Raw genomic sequence first — 5399 nt, forward strand, 5'->3', positions numbered from 1 at the left:
TTTAAAAGTGTTGCAAGTGTTTACTTGACATTTTCTTTTTTATAATATCCACATAATATTGATATGATATGATATTGAAGGCACACAACAATCACAGATGAAAAAGCAACAATTATTGGCCAACTTAAGTCATTTAGTTAGCTAAGCGTTCAGAGGATGTGGGAAAGGCAAGTCAAGACAGGTTTTCCAAAGTAGAATGGGAGCCAGAGCGTTCCTCTCCTGTGGACCAGGTTCCAGTTTGGGTTCAGGAGGCAGACACCATCTCCACATGTAAGAGTAGGCTTAAGACGTTCCTCTTTGATAAATCCTATAGGTAGGGCTGGCTTGGGTGAGTCCTGAACCATCCCTTAGTTGTGCTGCTATAGGCCTAGACTGCCGGGGGACTTCCCATGATGCACTAGTTACCTCTCTCCTCCTCCTTCTCTCCATCTGTATGCAACCTCATATGCCTTTGAGATACAAGAACTTCTTCACTTGCGTAAATGGCCTGTTTGTGCATACAAAAGGTGGAATCAGATGATCTTGGGTGTAGGGTTTGGTGATTTTACAACCCCTAAAATGTCTGCAGGTGCTTAGCATTATTAGCACCACACTCAAACCATCTGAGCTAACCGGCCTGCTTTTTAAGTGTTTGAAAAAGAAAAATTCCAAAAACAAACCAGGCGAAATCAAGCAAAATTGGGCCAGTTCTGGATGGGTTACCTGGTTGTGAATGGTTTGTAGGGACTGCATATGTTTTCGGCCTTGCAAAAAAGACATGGAAAGCATAGCTATAGAGTCCAAACCAAGATGCTACATGCTTCCATTCTGTTTCTGGAGGTAGACAGGAGCTTCTAACCACGAAGGGACTTGAACCCTCAATCTTCTGATCCAAAGTCAGACGCCTTGTCCATTAGGCCACATGGTTGCAAAAAAGAGTAAAATTTCCAAATCTGAATTGCCATGGTTTATATGAAATTCAGGAGCGAGGTAACATTTTTAAAAAAGGCAGACTAATTAGGTGGCCAGTTAGCTTTTGTTTAAGGAAATAGATTGAATGCTAGGCACATCAGTACCTGTGACTCATTTGCACTTACTGAACAACAACCTTACAACTGTATGTTTGTGGCCTTGCTACAAAAGACATGAAAGCAGAGCTGTAGAGATTGAGACTTGTTTTGCGTTAATGGCCGATTTGTGCAAACAAAAGGTGGATACAGATGCTCTTGGGCGTAGGGTTTGGCGATTTTAGTACCCCTAAAGTGTCTGCCGGTGCTTAGCATTTTTAGCACCACACTCAAACAATCTGAGCTAACCGGCCTGCTTTTTAACTGTTTAAAAAAACAGATGTCCAGAAACAATTAAGGCCAAATTGAGCAAAATTGTCCGGGTTCTGGATGAGCTGGATGAGTTGTACACTTTGGCAATCCTGAACACTTTCAGACTGTTGTCTCATGTAAGTAACATGCACAAGTCTTTAAAAAGAATTGTGGCTGTTTTTTCATACAGGTTTGCATCATAACAAGCGGGTGCTATCTCTAAATGAACAATGGGCAACCTACATCCATCTTGTAGCACCCAATCTCTGTGCTGATCTCCATGCTTGGATGGCAAGTCATCTGGTGGATTTTTTTCCGTCAAGAGGAAGCAGATCAAGAGGGAGAGTTGTTTTATTGTACTCACCAGCAATAAAGTTATTTGTCCACAAATTGCAATAGGTTATTTTAAGAAATTCATAACTTAAATCGCGTTCGTTCGGATTTCTGAGGAAAAGGAGGCTGAGGGTTGAATTGAGAATGAATGAAAAGGTTTAATGCAACAGCAGTGATGAAGATGATGAGAAAAGACAATCAGACAAACAAACACATAATAACACTGCAGCTGACAGCGGACTGATCCACGCTCTCCTGACGGAGTCACATGGAAGCAGTCCTGAATATCTGTTAAACACTCTCATTATGCCGTGTACCTGGGGGCGGTTCCTTTTCACCTGGTGCTTTCAATTCTATTCTCATTGGTCCGCTGTTGTCATGACAACATGCCGTACATCTTTCCTGTGCAATGAGAACTGACCTGCCTTCAAACACTGCACCTTTGGGGTCGTTTTGGTTACAGAACAGAGGTTCTGTTGTGTAAATGTGAAACTCTGACATCAAAGTAGTCCAATCAACATTGTATTGTTTTAGCCTAGACTAAGACCCCAGGGGACAGGAGACAGAGAGGACCACCTTTGTTGCATAGCAGGAAGCCCCTTTCCATAAGTTAATTGCCAGACTTGACCTACCTTATCAACTCTTTACAGTCAGAAGGTGGGGAAAATGGAGACAGCTGTATGCTTAATTTTCTAACCTGGTTCCTTCAGACATTTTAACTTTTTAAAACTCAACATTATCAACGTTTTCAGCGAAAAAGAATACCACAGCTCAAGTCCTTGATAAGGCAACAGCTTGATTGTGTGAAATGTATGAAGTGCTTGCTAACGTCATCTGTCATGCAGGTTTGCAGGATGTTCACAGTCTGCTAGTGGCCATGATGAGTTGGGACTTTGAGCTTTTTAACCGTTTTGGTCAATTTAGCCAATTTTCAACCAGTTTGTGCAATAACAATTGGTGTTCTCAGGCATTAGGCAAATTATGGTCTACCCTCCTGCTGTCCAGAAGACCGTGATCATGGCAACAGCTTAATGGTCTTCATTTACTTAAACTTCAATCTGTAGTTCAGGAGATTATTTTTTCCACAGCCAGTAGTTTTAGAAGCCTGGGTAGCTCAGTCGGTAGAGCATCAGACTTTTAATCTGAGGGTCCAGGGTTCAAGTCCCTGTTCAGGTGTAGAGTCGACATTCTTGAACACTTCAGATACTGCCATATCGTTTGTGTTCCATCCATAAGTCTTTAAAAAGAATTGTGGCTGTTTTTCAAGCAGGTTTGCATCATAACAATGTTGCTGGTAAGTCTAAATATACAATAGGCAACCTACGTCCATCTTGCTAGCTCCCAAATCTCTGTACTCATCTCCCTGCTTGGATAGAAGGTCATCTGGTGCATTTTTCTTGTCACGAGGGCTAAGTGTTGTGGTCTGGTGCATTCCCCAACCTGTGTCATGTCTTCCCTTTCTTCTGTGTGTCTTGTCTGTCTTGCCGTGAGGGCGTTCCAGGGGATCTAGAGGCGTGGCTTTCCATCTACGTTCCGTCATCCACTCAGCTGTTCCTCATCACTCATCACCCACTGCAATACATAAACCCGGGCTGACCGCCTCTTCAACGCCAGATCATTACATGCACTATTGTGGTAACTGGGCTCCTAGTCATTTGCGCCCGTGTTGTTGTTTGTTGTTGTATTCTAGTACTAACTCTGCCTCTCCTTAGATCCATCCGTTGTCCCTCCGAGCTGCCTTCCTCCCTCACGCCGACCAGCCACCTGTCTACACCAGTGTTTGAACCCCTCCGCACTCATTAAACTACCTGAACCTTATCCTGTCTGCGTGACTTTTGTATCTCTATGGTTCTGGGTCTTACTAACCGTAACACTAAGAGTATAGAAGCGGAACAAGAGGGAGAGTTGTTTTTTTGCACCCACCAGCAATAAAGTTTACTTGTCTGAAGCTGTGTTGTTTGAATTAGGTTATCAATGTTTTGAGTGAAAAAGAATACCACAGCTCAAGTCCTCGGTAAGGCGACAGCTTTAATGTGGGATATGTATGAAGTGCTATTCTCTATGCTTTGATGGCAAGTCATCTGGTGGATTTTTCCTTCCATGGCAACAGTTAATCTTCTTCATTTACTTGAACCTCAATTTGTAGTTCAGGAGATTGTTTTTTCCACAGACCTCTGTTTTCAATGTTGGTGGTACGTCTAAATGAACAATGGGCAACCTACATCCATCTCGCTAGCACCCAAATCTCTGTGCTGATCTCCCTGCTTGGATGGCAAGTCATCTGGTGGATTTTTCCCGTCAAGAGGAAGCTGATCAAGAGGGAGAGTTGTTTTATTGTACCCACTAGCAATAAAGTTTATTTGTCTGTAGCCATAAAATTGCATTATGGCTATTAACGTTTTGAGCGAAGAAGAATACCACAGCTCAAGTCCCTGGTAAGGAAACAGCTTGATTCTGGGATATGTATGAAGTGCTCGCCATCATCATCTGTCCTGCAGGTTTACTGGATGTTCACAGTCTGCTAGTGGCCATGATGAGTTGTGACTTTGAGCTTTTTTTACCAGGGACAAAAAATTGTGTTCTCAGGCATTGTGCAAATTATGGTCTACCCTCCTCCTGTCCTGAAGATCGTGATCATGGCAACAGCTTAATGGTCTTCATTTACTTTAATTTGTAGTTCAGCAGATTGTTTTTTCCACAGTCAATAGCTTTAGAAGCCTGGGTAGCTCAGTTGGTAGAGCATCAGACTTTTAATCTGAAGGTTCAGGGTTGAAGTCCCTGTTCATGTGTAGAGTTGCACATTCTGCTAGATGAGTTGTCCATTTGACATGCCTGAACACTTCAGACACTGCCATATCATTTGTGTTCCATGCACAAGTCTTTAAACAGAATTGTCGCTGTTTTTTCAAGCAGGTTTGTATCATAACATCCTGCTGGTACGTCTAAATGAACAATGGGCAACCTACATCCATCTGCTAGCACCCAATCTCTTTACTCATCTCCCTGCTTGGACAGTATGTCTAAGGACATACCACATATGTTCTATAACCCTTTTCATTGGTTTGCTACCACTCTTAAAAAATTCCTTCATTGTATCAATCACAGAAATAACCAAAGAATGACAATTCTATTCTAGTTCTAGTACCAGTGTTCAACCACCTGAAGTCACTGTTTCCCGCATTATTGTGTTTTTCTTGTTTTTAAACACTTGCCCCGTGTGAGGGTTGAACTCACGACCTTCAGATTATGAGACTGACGCACTGCCTACTTTGCAACGAGGCCTTGAAAAGCTATTGCAATGGTTGGGAAATTTCAGAAAAACTAACAATTGGGTCTTTAATCTCAATAAACAATGTTTCTGGAAACCTATGTATCACACAAAGGCTAAAATTGGACCCTAGATACTTGTCATGACCCCATGAAAGGCCAGGACAAAAGACCGTGTGCAGAGGGGAAGGAAATGCGAGAATATGACCACAACAAAAAATGATATGTCATGATGGCGGTAGGTCAGTTAGTCTGGTGGGGAGTGTTTATATGCAGGATGAGTGTGAGTATGGTGTCAGCGATTATCACAGATGCACAACCAATAATAAAACACTACTGAGTGAATGCGTTCAGTAAATGAAGACCATTGTTCAGAAAGCTTAATGAATTTTCATTTGACCACAGCTATTAACCACCTGAACCTGGTAAAAGGTATGAGTACTGATGCATAGCTAGCTAGTGATTTACCTTCTGAAGATGGTGGTCGGCGTGCCAATGAGG

At 42.4% G+C, this 5399-nt stretch overlaps 2 non-coding genes across 2 annotated transcripts; one reads left to right on the forward strand and one right to left on the reverse strand.

Annotated features, from left to right (window-relative positions):
• Positions 1–834: 834 nt before the first annotated feature.
• Positions 835–907, reverse strand: trnaq-uug (transfer RNA glutamine (anticodon UUG)). The gene has a single exon. It is a non-coding gene; the product is annotated as a tRNA-Gln (tRNA).
• Positions 908–2734: 1827 nt separating this feature from the next.
• trnak-uuu (transfer RNA lysine (anticodon UUU)) lies at positions 2735–2807 on the forward strand. The gene has a single exon. It is a non-coding gene; the product is annotated as a tRNA-Lys (tRNA).
• Positions 2808–5399: the final 2592 nt, after the last annotated feature.

Source organism: Etheostoma spectabile, unplaced genomic scaffold, assembly GCF_008692095.1.
Source record: "Etheostoma spectabile isolate EspeVRDwgs_2016 unplaced genomic scaffold, UIUC_Espe_1.0 scaffold00569433, whole genome shotgun sequence".
NCBI classification, from domain to species: domain Eukaryota; kingdom Metazoa; phylum Chordata; class Actinopteri; order Perciformes; family Percidae; genus Etheostoma; species Etheostoma spectabile.